This window comes from Camelus bactrianus, chromosome 19, assembly GCF_048773025.1.
Source record: "Camelus bactrianus isolate YW-2024 breed Bactrian camel chromosome 19, ASM4877302v1, whole genome shotgun sequence".
Lineage (NCBI taxonomy): Eukaryota > Metazoa > Chordata > Mammalia > Artiodactyla > Camelidae > Camelus > Camelus bactrianus.
In genome coordinates, this window is record NC_133557.1 from 9,486,069 (window position 1) to 9,501,660 (window position 15,592).

The window sequence follows — 15,592 nt, forward strand, 5'->3', positions numbered from 1 at the left end:
AAACAAGAAGCAAAAAGTCTCAACCATGAAAGACAACTATTAATAAACTAATCTATATTTGAATTAAGACTTTGAACAAAGTTCACCATAAAAAACTGAAAAGATAAGCCACAAACTGGGAAATGTTTATAACAATCTGACAAAGGTTAGTATCCAAAACATACAGAGTTCCTACAAATCAGTAAGACAAACAATCAAAAAGAAAAACAGGCTGAAGATTTGAACATAGAAAACAGAAAACATGAACAGCCAATAAGCATATGAAAAGATGCTCAATCTCTCAGTCATTAGTGAAATCCAAATTAAAAGCTCATTTCACGTCCACTAGATTGGCAAAACTTAAAAAGCTGGACAAATGCAAATATGATCACTTACATGGATAAGGAGAACTTCTTGACACTGGTTTTAGGGGGGTCAATTTGTATAATAATTTTGGAGAAAACGTGGTATTATTTTGCACTTCCTCTACAACCCAGCAATCCCATTCCTGGAGACATTGTAGAGAAACTTGGATGTGTGTACAGAAGAGGCGGCAACCGTGTTTAGATTGGCAGGACTGAACCCTCAGCCCCCTGCCCTTGGGCCCCTGTTAAACTTGTCTCCCTCTGCCCTGCCTTCTGACTTTCTTTGGACATTTGCCCCCCGGGGCTGGGGTCTTAACCCTTGTGTGTATGACTCTTACACACTTCTGGGTAGTGTAACTCAATCTTGTTGGGCAGCCACTGGGCAAACAGATCCTGCACTCATCATCTGAGTGGAAGAAGTGGGCTGAACTAGAGCTTCAGTGACCCTTGCAGGGCCCAGGGAGAGGCCAAGAGTGTTCAGGGTGTTGGGAGAATAAGTGGTCAGGTTGCAGGCAGAGGTAGTTCATAAACAGTGTTCATCCAAATGACAGACAGCCCAGCTGCTGTACAAAAGAATGGGTAGCTCCATATGAGCTCATCAGAAGAGTCTCTAAGACACGTTGCCAAGGGGAAGAAAGCAGGTAGATCAGCTCCTCTTGTAAAAAGGGGAGAAGTAAAGTGTTTATATCCATTTTCAAGTGTGTGTGTGTGTGTGCATAAAGTACCTCTGAGCCCAGGAAGTTCAATGGAATACTATTCAGCCATTAAAAAGCATAATACCATTTGCAGCAACATGGATGAATCTGGAGATTGTCATACTAAGTAAAGTAATCCAGAAAGAGAAAGAAAAATACCATATGATATCACTCATATGTGGAATCTGAAAAAAAAAAAAAAAGGAAGACACTAATGAACTTACCCACAAAACAGAAACAGATTCACAGACATAGTAACAAACTTATGGTTACCAGGTGGAAGAGGGTGGGAAGGGATAAACTAGGAGTTTGAGATTTGCAAATACTAACTACTATATATAAAGTAGATTTAAAAGACCAAATTTCTTCTGTACAGCACAGGAAACTATATTCAATATCTTATAGTAATCTATAGTGAAAAAGAATATGAAAACATATGTATGTATATGTATGACTGAAATCATCTATTGAATCCTACCCCAGGGTTGCTCTTTGTTTCAAGTGAGTCAATGGGGAACTGACACAAACTCCCCCTTACTCAGGAGCAAAAATGCACAAGGTCACTTTCTGGACCTCAGTCTTCCATTGGGCTTTATGGTTTACATGTATCTCTCCACCTGAGATACTCTGCTCTCTCCTACCCCTGCTCCCCCGCCCCTGGCTTACTCTTTGGCCCCACTGGCTTCCTTGATTCTCAAACCCCTACCACGGTAGGAAGAATTCTAAGATGGTGCCCAAGATTTCCAGGCTCCCAGGTGTGCATGTCCAGCAGAATCCTCTGGACCGTGAGTACGATGGGGTTTACTCCAGTGATTAGGTTATGTTATATGGCACAGCTGACTGTGCCAGACTTCTGACTTACAGAACTGCAAGCTACATGGGTGCTGTTTTAAGCCACTAAGTTTGTGGTCATTTGTTACATGGTAATAGGAACTAATACACACACCAAGATGGCTCCATTCTGTGCTTCTTCTCTGGTGGGTTCTTCAGCTTGGAACGTGGTCCCCCCATATCCACAGGGCTCCCTCTCTCCCTTCACCCATGTCTTTGCTAAAAAGTCCCTTCCCAGAGAGGCCTGCTTGACCACACCATCTAGAATTGCATCAACCCTACGGTGCCATTCCCTGCCTACTTCATTTTTCTGTATATCACTAATCACGACTTGACATTGTATGGTTTCCATCTCATCTGAATGACTTTTTTAAAAAACGTTCTATTTTAAAATAATTTTAAACTTAGGGAAGAGTTGGAAATATTGTACAAAGAATTCCCATACATCCTTTACCCAGAATTTCCAAATGTTGGCAGTTAAACACACTTGCTTTTTTTAGTGTTTTTTTTTTGTCCCAATAATAATCTGTTACAATAAAACAAAAAGATCCATCTAGAAATACTTATTGTATTTTGTTGTCATATCTCTTTCGTGTCCTTTCATCTGGAAGAGTCCCTCAGTTTTTCCTTGCCTCTTATTATCTTGACACTTACCAAGATTACAGGGCCACCTATTTTGTAGAATGTTCCTCAATTGGAGTTTATCCGATGGCTCCTTGTGATTAGATTTAGGTTTTGCATCTTTCGCAAGAACATCCCAGAAGTGATTTTGCACTCTTTGTGCATCCTACCAATTTGTCCCATAACAAATGATGCTGTAATGGAGCAGCAGGACCCTATGGGACCTTCCCAGAACAGACAGCAACCCCCGCCGCATTTCTCTGCCTGCCTCTTGTCTGTGGAAAAATTTTAGCCTAAGAATTAATTTAATCAGAGAAATGAGAAAGTGAAGAAGCAAAGGAAAATGGTCAAACAAGACAAAATAATAGTAATTCACCCATTAAACAAAGTGAAGGACTTTTAGTTACTTTTAGTTCTTCCTCAAGGGCTATAGATAATATTCTGAGCCATATCCTTTGAGCTGTTTTACAGATATGGAAGCCCTCACCAGATGGAAGAAGTTAACTACATGATGACCAGACTATAGCCATGACGTAAGCTGCTCTGTCTTGCACAACTCCAAGAAATGGCCTCAAGGAAATGGGAACAAACTGACTCTGGAGCTGAAGATTCACTGTACTTAAAACAATCAGGATGATGCTGATCAGACCCTTGCATGACAAATTTCAAGATAATTGTCAGAGCTGAGTGAGCTGTTGTGTACATAACCCCACCACCACCGCCTGTGTACCCCTGAAGCTTCCCTTTAAAGTTCTTTCCCCCAATCAGCAACCAGGAGTTGGTTCTTTGGGACACGAGTCCACCTTCTCCCCCAGGATTGCCAGCTTCCTCAAAAAAGATATCTTTCCTTTTACCCATCACTTTTCTCTCAGTATTGGAGTCTTGAGCCACAAGCAGCTGAACGTGAGTTCAGTAACAATGTTACCTTTGATCACTTGATTAAGGGAGTATTTGCCTTGTTTCTCCACTATAAATTTACTCTTCTTCCCCTTGTAATTAATACATTATCTTGGGGGGAGATACTTAAAGACTATGTAAATATCCTGTCCCCAACAACTTTTAACATAATGGTTTTCTTTTTACATCCAATAAGGATTCTTGCCAGAATCAAATATTACCATAATATTTCCATCCTTCCTTCTACATTTATTATTGGACATTTTACTGTAAGAAAGAGTTTTCTCTTCCTCCACACATGCTATGTATGTATGTATGTATGTGTATGTATATACACACACACATATATATATGTGTATGAATGATATCAGTGTAGATTCATGGAGTCCTGTTTTTATTCAATGCATTGTAATCTGTTACTGTCATCATTTATTTTGATGCTCAGATTGTCCCAGATTTGGCCAGCAGCTCCTAGGCTCTTTTGACATGTCCCCAGCATTACTTGAGCACTTCTACTTATTTTATAGCACAAGTAGAGGCTCCAGGCTCACTGTGTACTTTCTCTGTCCCAGCCTTCAAATGAGTCATTCTCCAAAGAACCCCTGGTTCCTTTCAGTGGAAGATGCTACATTTAGAAACCAAGATCTGGTGCTAGAAGTACTCATTGCTACATGGGTATTAGTGCTTATCTATCTATATATGTCAAAAGCCATGAGTGTACACTGATCCCTCCAACTCCATTCCAACACCACATGGCTCATGCTAGCCTTTCCCATTTCCCTATTTGTAATTCCCTTCTCTGACCTATCCTCACTCAGCTGCCTTCTCTGCTTGGTCCCACACCCCACCCGCCACCTCCAACAAATATTGGGAGACGGAAGGAGGAAAGAAAAAGCTGAATTTGTTTTAAAATTTTGAACTAGTAATACATTCACTTGGTACAAAAATTAAAACTATAGAAAACATGTAGTGAAAAATCTCCCTCCCACCCCTGGCTCTCATTCCAATCCTGCTCCCATCCACAGGTAACAAGTATGATTAGTTTCTTATATACATAAGCTTATACATAGTATTTTTTTATTTCTATCTATTTTACACAAAGTATTTCTCACCTACCTTTTTTTTATTCATCAATACATCTTAGAGAGCTTTCTGTATCAGTACATAAAAAGTGACCTCACCCTTTTGGTGGCCATATAGTATTCCTTTGGCTATTCTATACTTTATTTAATCAGTTCATCTATAATAGATGTGTAGACTGCATCTGAGATTTTGTTAGGCCAAACAAGACTGCAATAAATAACCCTGAATGTATTCATTTCACATGTATCCAAACACATCCCTAGAATAAATTTTGAGAAGTGGGATCATTGGTGTGACCTTACATGTTTATGTGTTTAATGATTAATGGTCTAGCTCCCCTCTTAGAACATCAGCTCCAAGAGGAAAGGAACTCTGTTCTATTCACTGCTATTTTCCCAGCACCGGGACCTATTAGACTAAGTTAGGCACTCAATACATATGTGTTCAATAAATGAATGAATGACCCATGCCACCTGGTTGTGGACTTGACTGTCTCAAGCACCTATGAAGCACTCACCGTGTGCCAGGTGCTATGCATCATCTTGCCAAGCCTCCAGACTGTGAGGTAGGAACTGGTTGGACAGCCCCACTTTCCAGATGAGAGCCCTGAGGCCCAGAGAGGGAGCTAACTAGGCTGATGTCACACAGCTAGCCAATGACCAAGCCACAGTTCCCACCCAGCGAGGCAGACTCTGGAGCCACCGGCAACCTCCCCCACTGCTCTCAACCCATCTCTTCTCTTCCGAAAAACAGCTCCGGCTTCCAATCCCATGTGGCCCCTTCCTCTTGCCTCATCTACTTCCCTGGACCTAGCCACTTCTTCTCAGCCTCCTCGTCCCCAACCAAAGGTGCCACCTCCCTATTCTCAGCCAACACAGGACAGGACCAAGGTCATTTCCACACAGCTGTCCCCAGGAGCCGGGCCCTGCCCAAGTAACCCCCCTCCAAACTTTCCCTGAAAAAGCTGAATTGTCTTGGCCATTTGGGGGGCACCTCTCACACAGGCCGGGCTGCCTGGGCAGAGCCTGGCGGAGCTATTATCCTACATTATCTCACTCCCCTGCTCCTGAAAAGAACCAGTGACTGCTCGCCCCCCTCAGCCCTCCCCTGCCCGCTCCTGTCTTTTACACTTAATTACCTCACTCATTACCCCGCAGCCTGCAGAGGCCGGACCACAACTGGGGCGTGAGTAATCCCCGCATCACACACCCAGCCAGCCGGCCAGCAAGGAGCAAATTGCTCACACAGCCCATAAATAAAGGAATAGGGCCCACTCAGGCCTTCGGAGCAGAAGGACCTTCATGGTGGCTGCCGTGAGGGGCAGGCATCGGCCCTAGCTTCCCAGTTGGCCTTGGCCAGTGCTGGTGAGATGGTCCCTACCTCCCCCACCCCAGACGGTGACCTTGAACTTCCCCAGACCACTGAAGTCACAGCTCAGTGCCACTGACAGATGGGGCAGCAGGGGCCCCCGCCCTTTCCTCACCACAGCTGGGGAACTGTCCAAGCATGGCTCCAGGCTCCCTGTGTGACCCTTTCAGCCACCTCTCATCACCACCATCCCCCACACTGAATGCCTGGCAAGTCCCCTGGGTCCTCTTTCTTCTCCAGCCCTTTGCACATGCTGCTGCCCCCATTTCTTGAACACTCTCCCCGAGCACCCACAGGCATGGTTCATTTGCGCTCAGGTGAGAGGTCACCTCCTCCAGAGAGTCTTCCCTGATCCCTCTGGGCTGGGTGAGGGACCTTATGGACTTTCTCCCATCAAAACATCCAGCTTTTATGTTGTCTTTGTCTTTGCTTGTGTCTTGTCAAGGGAGGAATGAGTTTCCCACATGTCCCTTTGCCTAGTGCCTGGCACATCACCAGGCCACTGACTAAGTGCTAAGTAAACTCGAGTGAATGAATGAATGAATGAATGAATAAGGGAATGAGTGACAATGATCAGTAAGCTGCCTATGCCGGATGGAGGGGCTTGGGCCTTCTTTCCCCTGTAGCATGAGCCTCCTCCCTCCCAAGCCATAGGCTCCTGCATACGGCAGGATGACCTGGGACCTCTCTGGGGCTAAAACTTCCCTCCGGCCTCTAGAAGGTCAGGTTCAGACTCCTTCCCTCACCTCAGCTTAGGAAATACCCACTTCTCCCCTCTGTCATGAGAGAGCCCAGCCTTGGCCCAGTAGTTGCCTGTACAACCTCTTCACCTCCACTTCCCGCATCACCTCCTGCCACCTCTGCTGGTCCATCACCTCCCACAGCACCTCAGGGTGGCTGACACGGACCTGGCTATGTGGTTGGCTTCTCTCGGTCTGAAGGACTTCACCTCATCCTCCTGCTCCCTCCCAGATCCAGAGTAAGGGAGAGACTTGGGAAGGTGGTGGGCAGGGAGCTCCTAAAACCTGAGAGTCCAGAGTTCACAGAACCCTTTGATATCTGGTAAAAACTGTGGTCCCTTTCTCAGAATAATGTTTTCAAATTAATGAAATAAAATATATAGTATTACAAAGGAAACCAATTATACTGAAACATCAAAATATTAAAAACCAATCTGCATTACAGTAATACATGTGCTTCTTTATTACACAACACCAGATTTAGCAAATAACTGTTGTAATTCCCAAGTCATGATGAGCATAAATGATATTTCAAGATATCTGGAACATCTGTAACATGATAAGAAGGTATCTATGATTTCTATTGGTGACAAAGTTATGGGTCCTGCTAATACCACCATGGACTGTGGCCTACACGCATCACTGAAGGAATGATAAATTTCACACAGATGCTAGTGAAATTAAAGATGTAACACTTTTCCTATCCAAGTTAACGATGGGCCTTCTGAATCCCTTCTAGGGGCCCCAGGTTAGGAGCACCTATGATGGGGAATGACAAGCACATCCTGAATAAACTAGCACTTCCCTTCTCGTATCTTGGGAGACATCGTTAATCAATTTCAGCAGTCTTTCGCATTGAGCCCAAGCTCAGTTCCAGAATCTATCTCAATGCCATGCTCTGGGCAATGGCTACCAACAAATTAAAGTGGGCTCTTGAGCTGTAATCAATTTCTCATTCCTGGGGAGAAGGGGAGGAGGGCAATGCCATCGTGAGAATGAGATTAAGGGAGAAAGGGTAGTAAAATGAGGTTTAGCAACAGTACAGGGAGGGGGCATAAAAACACAACACTTGATCGTAGCTTAATGTAGGTCATCAGCGCAGTCAACCAAAAAGCTTATGAAATGTCTGGTCAAGTTATTAGAAGTCCAGTATCTAGAGTGAGGGAGGTGACAGTCCCTTTCTGCTCAGCTCTGCTCATATATTTCTGGGAGTTCTGTGTCCAGTTTTGGGCCCTACAATTTGAGAAAAACAACGAAAAACTGGAGCATGTTTCAGGGAAGCAACCAGGATGGGCAGATGTGTGGTAAACCACAGCCTGTGCCACGTATGTGTTCACACCACAAACATGGATTGAGACTTCCCCCTGTGCCACGTGGTGCTGGGGGTTGGGAACACCAACGTGAGCAGCCCCAGGCCCCTGCCCTTGAAGTGAGGACAGCGGAAAGAACTGGGTGTTTGCGTATCCCCGAGGGGCCATCCTGGACCAGAAGGATGGAATCTGCAGGATTCCACTCAATCTGAGAAATATACTACTGGAGGTTCCAGACAATGGCATGGGCTGCAGATCATCAAGGATCCACGGCAACAAACATGCTTAAAGAGGGTCAGCAACCAGAATGGAGGCTTCATATGCAAAACAAAACAAATTAGGTCAAAGGCCTGGCCTGAGGGAAACGTCCCTGCTAACAGCACGGGGCCCCAAGGCCAGAGCTCATGCTGCTGAGGCGAATGCTGGATGATGACATCCGGACCTTTGTTCCTGCTGTTTCTGGACACTCAGTGTAGAGGCTGCCACACTCCAGCCAGCATGGCATGGGGCTATCCTGGGCTACGTGACTTCCTCTGGCTGCAAAGGAAGTGGGGGAGGCCAGTATGGGAGGAGGGGATTCAGAAGGCCAGGGTGTTGGAAGGTTCTGGGCAATTAAAAGGAAGGAAACATGTCCACTCCAGCCACCAACAATCAGGTGCTTCTGCTGTGCCTGGCTCTGTGCTGAGCACTTCCCTTGGATTGTCTCTGTTAATCATCTCTGCTCTCCCAAGTGTGTGCTGTGTTTATCAATGCCCATTTTACAGATAAGAAAAGTGAGGCCCAGAGAATCTAAGTCATTTGCCCTGTTCTTTTCACTGCTTCACAGAGGTGGGCCAGCTGGGGCAGGGAGAATCACCATCTACTGTGAAGCTGACACAGGCAAGGGGTTTGTAGGCGCTACCAGTCCTGGGATCTCAAGGATTCCAGACTGCAGCTGCCACAGTAATGCTAGCTAGATTCCCCGTGTCCCTGCCAAGCACCTGCTGCATTCTGGACTCTAGGCAAAAGTCATCCCTGCAGAGAGGTCTTCCTTAACCACCCCATCTAAAACAGCCCCGCCCCATTCTATCTGCCCCACACCCTGTCTTCCTGGCTCTTTGTAGACTGGAAGCTGGCATAGCCACTTACTTGTTATTACCTGTCAGCACAGTGGGATGTGAGGGGCATGAGAGCAGGTCTCTGTCTTGTCCACTGCTGTGTTCCCAGCCCTGAGCACAGTGCCTGGCACACAGCAGGTATTCAGTAAATATCTGCAGACTTACTGGCTGTGAGACCTCAGGCAATTTCTTAACCTCTCTGTGCCCATGTGGTCCTTTATAAAATATGTATCAGTATACTCTCTACCTCCAAAAGTGCTCATGAAGATTCCATGAGTTCACGTATCACAGCCAAGCAGTCCCTACTGTGCACCAGGCCAGTGGGATTTTGCTGCAGGGCCTTGACTGTTGGAGCCACAGGAGTCAGAAAGGAGATGCTCCTTGGGGCTGAAAGGTCCAAGAAGTCAACTGGAAGAGCGTGGACTCTGGGTTTACAACAGCTGACGTCACTGAGCACCAACTGTGTGCACCCTAAACACCTCACTTATCCCCATCTGCTCTGGGAGGTAGAGACAATTAGTATCAACATCCCCATTTGACAGCGGAAGAAACTGAGGTACAAAGAGAAACTAACATGTCAGTAAGTAGCAGAGGAGGGATCTGAACCGAGGCCATCCATGCCTTTAACCCCTCTGCTCCCCTGCTGCTCACCAGCTGGGGTGAGACAGAGGGGAGGTGGATAAGGGGCACTGGGGGCGTGTGGACGTTCAGACTTTTTAGGAGTCTGTCCACTAGTTTGGGGTCAGGCACAGGTCAACATTGACAGCCCCCTGCCTCCACGCACCTGGGCCACCTCCTGGCTTTTTCCAGAAGCTGCTGGGTCCCAGCTGGTATATGAGCAGAGGTAGGGATAGGAGGCAGAGCTGGGGGTACGGAGAGGGGTTGATTCCTCTGTGCCAGGAGCCCTGGGAGCCCGGAAATGCCAACTCTGCAGTTTCAACATCCGCCTCAGCATCTGCCAGTGACAGTTCTCAGCTCGGCTGGTGGGGAAGAGAGGGAGGCAGCAGAGGCCACTGTGGGGTGAGGGAGCCAGCCCTGACCTGGTCAAATGGGGCTCGGGAGGGAATGATGCTGATATCCTGAAGGCCTTTCAAGTAAAGTTTCTGTTTATCAGGGGCTGACTGTGCTCCAGGCCTCACAGAGCCCTATTTAGTAGGTGCTATCATTGGCCTCGGTTTACACAGGTGCAACAGAGGCTCAGAGAGGTAAAGTGACCTGCCTAAAGTTACACAGATTGAAGAGGCAGAGCTGGGATGAAAACTTGGCTCAAGGTGACCCAGGCCCAAACTCTGAACCATCTCACTTGCTCATTGAACATGAGGCTCTTGTGAGGGGCCTTTTAGCCCCTCCATCCCTGACCCATGCTGGGAGCTTGTCCCAGGTCCCCCTGACTGGGCAGGGAGCCCAGTGATCAGGTTCCTGCAACCAGTCCTTTCTAGAGGTTTCAGGGAGCCGCTTAAGGTGTGACCCTTCCAGGGACAGGAGTTAGCATGTTCAGGAACGTCTCCAACTTTGAAAGAGAGACACTTTCATGGGGTAAGGTCAAAGTCTGTGGCAGGCAGGATAGGGTTTCAGGCATCCCCCACAGCAGAGGGAAACCTTGAGGGTTGACGAGTTAACCTGAACTCAGGTCAAAGGGGACCAAGGTGAGTGGGGTGGGGGTCACAAGAAGGTTTTCCACTCATTAATTTATTCATTCATTCAAGATATGTATTTATTGAGGACTAATATTTGCCCAGCACTGTGTAGGTGATGGAGTGTGGCAGTGAATAGAGCAGATGTGGGTACCCACCCACAACTTAAGGAGGAGAAAGACCCCCTTTGGGCCTCTTAGAGAGAGGGATTCTTTTAAAATCAGGGTTTGAGTCCTGACACCTAGCTGGGTCTCCCTGGGCAATCACCTTGCCTCTCTGAGCCTTGGTTTCCTCATCTGTAAAATAGGGGTGGCAGCAGGCCCCACCTCAAAAGTTGTTGTGATGGTTACATGAGGTGATCGACATAAAGAGTCAGATTTGTCTCCTGGCACATAGTAAGTGCTCAGTAAATGTCAACGAGCATTATTGCCATCTGAGACTTTAAAACATGCTCCTTCCCACCACATACCATCTTGGTTCTGAGCTAGATCTTGGGGTCAAGCAGGGGAGCAATGGAAGGAGGGCTTACCTAGGCAAAGAGGGGAGAGAAGAGTGTTCTGGGCAGCAGGAACAGGATATGCACAGGCCTTGAGGTGAGAGGCTTTGAGGGAACAGGGCAAAATCTCCAGGAGGGTCTGGGACCCTGCCACACCCCTCAACTGCACCAGTCAGGCCCCTTTCTGGAGTCTATTGAGGCTCTGAGCTCCACAGTCAATGAGGAATGAAGATGGAAAGGTTCCCAGAAATCGCTGCCAGGGCCTCTGCAGTTGGAGAGGAGGCCTCATGGCAGAGCGGTGAGAGCACAGCCTCTAGAGCAGATTGTCTGGGCTGGACCTGGGGCTCACCACTCACTGGTTGTAAAACCTTGGACAAGTTACTGAACCTCTCTGGGCTCAGTTTCCTCTCTGGAAAATGGGGAGGAAACACATAATACTGTTTGTCTCAGAAGGCAAGTGTGAGGATTAACTAAGATGATATTTGTAAAGTGTGTAGATGTGTACCTGGCACACAGCCCAGAGCTGAAAGTGTTTATTAAATGAATAAAGAAAATCACGTGGCAGCTGTGAGGAGGTGCTTGCCACTCAGACCGCCGTCACTGAGAGCCTCTATTGGCAGCCCTCTCAATCTGCCAGCGTTTGAGCTGAGGCCACGCCCTTCCAGGATGCCCCGCTGATGACTGGGCACGGTGCGGAAACGGGGCCTGGACATTCTGCCCTGGAATCTCTGAACTGGAGCTCCCCATGGGGTCGGCCAGACCTCCTTCGAGCCACACCACTGCCTGGGGCTCCTCTAACCCAGTCTTGCTTTCCCCCACCTCTCCTTTCACAGGTGTCAGACATGCACCCTGGACTGAAGGCACACCTCTATTTCTTGCAGGTTCGTTATCCTCAAGAAATCTCCTGCAACCCCACCTCTGTTTTCAAATCTGCTTCCCAGAGGACCAAAGTGACCAGAGAGAGAACACAGCAGCTATCAAATTCTGGAGGAGCCCAGCATGGCCTTGGACAAATCATCTCTTAGTTTTGAGGTACAGAGCTGTGAAGAGGTCCAGTTTCAGGCTCCTCCTATCCTTTTTCCTTTGGCTCAGAAGAGGAGGGACTGGAGAAATACACTGGCGAAACAGGCAGAGTAAGTGAAGCTTACCAGAGAAAGAGCCCCATCAGTGTGAGGTGGATGCATTTGTGGCCACTCTCCTCCTTGGAATTCATACAGAATTCCATTATCGGCTCTGGACGGCAGCTCAGGGACCATCTTGTCCCATGCCCATTTGACAGACCAGAAAGCTGGAGCCCAGAAGGGGGAGCAGAGAGAGCAGAGGCGGGGCTAGAATCAGGCTCCTGGCTCCCAGAGCAGTGCTCCCTCCTCACATCATGGGGTGAAGCCTGCAAATGTGATGCCCCATCCCCTCTTTACAGATATGCAGAGTGAGCCTCAGGGCGGCTCTTCCAGCCACCTGGGGTTCCACAGCACTGAGAGTCACATCGAGACACTGGTAGCTACCCTCCTTCCTGACAGGCAGGGCAGGGTTGAAATCTGAAGGATACCAGAGCTGACTAAGCAGGGCAGGGAGGGCCAAGCCTGCAGCCCCCACTAGCTAGATCCGTTACGCCCAGCCTGGGACTCCTGGGGAGGTAGGCAGTGGGCCACATGGATGTGGGATCCTCCGCAGCTCCTCCGCACAGTAACCATATGTCCTTGAGCCAGTCCTTTCACCCTCATCTGTTGAACCGGCCAATAACAGAGCCTTCTCCCATGAGGCCATGGTGAGGCTTAGATGAGTGACGATATGTAAATAAAAACAGTCAACAATTCTCAAGTCAAGTTACTGTGTGCTCTAAGCACTTTACAGGTACAGTATCCTTTAATCATCACTGCAACACTGGAGACAGTCCCTGTTAATATCCTCATTTTACAGATGAGGAAACAGAGGCACAGAGAATCACAGAGCTGGGAAACAGCAGAGCATGGATTTGAACTGATTGCAAATCTCTTTATAGAAAGACCCTGGCAAGGCCAGCTTCTATGGAGGGTAAATGTCTAGAACGGGGCCAGGCATGTGGAGCTGCTAAGAAATGCCACTGTTGATATAATAATTATTGTTGTTGGGGAAATTTGCCATCGGCAATGCTATCTTCCCAATAGTCAGAAGAATGAATATCCTGACATGTTTCACGACACTTTATCATTTCTTCTCTTCAGAAGTAAGGGAGTAGTTAGCAAGTGCTCTAGATAAATGTTTCCTGAACTGAAACATTTTATAATCTTTTTGGAAAACACAAGAAGGTGGAGAAATACCTATAGTTCTACCACCCTTCTTTCACTTTCTTGTGCATGTTTATTTATTTATTTGGTTCATAGTTGCAGACGTGCTTTGATAGATTTTGAGATTCTGCATCCTTCACTTAACATAACTCCGTGAGGTCTTTCCCCCATATGATAATTTTTAATGGCTACAGAATATTCCATCTACTAGATGTCCTCTTCACAGCCCCTCCCCATTTTCTCCTGCTTGGGGGTTTTATTCCAGACTCTGACACAGCAGTAAGCATCCCTGGGAATAGAAGTCTTTCCTTATTTGATGTGACCTGGAGAAATGAATTCCTAACAGTGGACTTTCTGAAACCAGTAAGCTGGTGTTGGGGGAGGTTTGCAGGACTGAAGGCCCTCCGTGGTATCCTAGTGATGAAGCCATGCTAATGGTTGTGTATTGCATCCATGCTTAAGGGCACCCAGCCCCATAGGTATTTTTGAACCTCACCTTCTGGGCTGAAGGTTTCTTATCTGCTGAGGTGCCCACACCACCTTTCAGTCGGAGGTCAGAGACCTAGGATCTTATCGTCAACCTGACACTAGTGAGCCATGGGACCCTGGATATCCTGCCTCTGTGAGCTTCCATCTGTCAATTCAAGAGGAGATTGCCTCTCCACCCTGCCCACTGAGAAGACCTGATGAGGAAAAGTGACACCCCAGTTCTGTCCCTAGGTCACTGTGGACTCTCAGTGTCCTGTGAGGCTCTCTGGGCTCAGTTTTACCATCTCTTATATAAGAGGTGAGAATGGTAGAACCAGTGGGCCCACTGGACTTGGCACCCCTAGGGGACAGAGATCCTAGCACCCACTACAAACTCAAAAACATGACTACACCATGAATAACTATCAACAAATTCCTCTATGTGAACATCAAAAAGTTATTCTCCAACCAACAGGTCCACTTTTTAAGGCTGAATCTCACCCCTTAGTCACTCATTCATGATTTATTGAGCACCTTCTGGGTTCTGGTCCTGCCAACTTCCTGACCTCATCTCCTTTCACACCTTGTCATTCCTGAACTAGCCCAAGCTCATTTTTGCCTCAGAGCCTTTGAACTTGTGAAGCCTCTGCCTGGAGCACTCTTTCCCTGGCTCCTCCCATGGCTGGCTCCATCCCATCACTTAAATCTCTGCTTAGATGTCATCTCTTCCAGGAGACCCTTGCTGGCCACCCTTCTAGGTATCATCATTCTCCATCACTCACCCAGTTTTATGTCCCTTGAATGCCACCTCCAAAGACAGCAGGGACTAGGACTATCTAGGTAGGTCACCACCTATTCCACAGAAGCAAATAAACACATGTTAGGTGAATCCTGGGTGCTCCAGGCACAACTGCACATATAGAACCTACGTGGATTGGACACCTGCTATATGTCAGGCACCATTCCAAGCCCTTTCATATACAGCAGCTCTTGTAATGTTCCCAGCAACCCCTGAACGAGCAACAATTTTTATTCCCAGTTTATAAATGGGGAAACTGAGGCACAGAGCAATTGAATAGCTTGCCCAAGGTCCCCTGGCTAGTAAGTAGGGGAGCTGGAATACTGAGTATGATGAGCCAAACACAGGACAGAGTTCCTGTCCTCACAAAGCTCAGAGGATAACAGGCAAGCTGGCCCAACCTACCAGGTAGGAAGTCAGGGACCCTTCCAAGAGGAAGTGATGCATCAGCTATGCCTGAGGACAAGTAGGGGAATACTAGGGTGAAATGGAGGGACGGACAATCTGAATAGAGGAACCTGTGTGGAGGCCAAGAGAGAGCAGTAAGCCTGCAAAACTAGAAGTTGGCTTGTGTGGCTGGCGTAAGGAACACCTGGTGTGCCATGAGTCAAGGGGTGTGGTCACCTCAACCTTCTGTGACTGAAGTTAAAAAAAAGTCTCCAGGGGGCAAAATATGGGGCAATATGGCTAAGAAGATAGGCAGAGCCCCCCATATCATGCAAGGCTTTGGCAAGATCAGGGGCCCAAACTTAATCCTGAGGTTTCTAAGTGACACCTCAAAGACTGTGAGCCCTTGACTCAGAGGGCCCAAAGGCCAGGGAGAGGGGGGTAGTCTCTAGAAATTTCTGCTGACTCACTGGGGGACATTCTCTTAGTCTCCATGGGTCTGTCTCCCAACTAGTATTGGATGACCCCATCCCAAAAGTACATCCCCACTCCATC

General features: G+C 47.4%; 1 long non-coding RNA gene across 4 annotated transcripts in view; it reads right to left on the bottom strand.

Moving 5' to 3' along the window:
• Nucleotides 1–15,592, bottom strand: part of LOC105073604 (uncharacterized) — a 71,321-nt gene that overhangs the window by 32,248 nt on the left and 23,481 nt on the right. The window contains exon 2 of one of the 4 annotated variants that reach the window (XR_012500585.1): nt 14,634–14,703. The exons of the other annotated variants lie outside the window; for them this stretch is intronic. This is a non-coding gene — a long non-coding RNA (uncharacterized LOC105073604). The remainder of the gene's footprint in view (nt 1–14,633; nt 14,704–15,592) is intronic. 4 annotated transcript variants of the gene reach the window in all.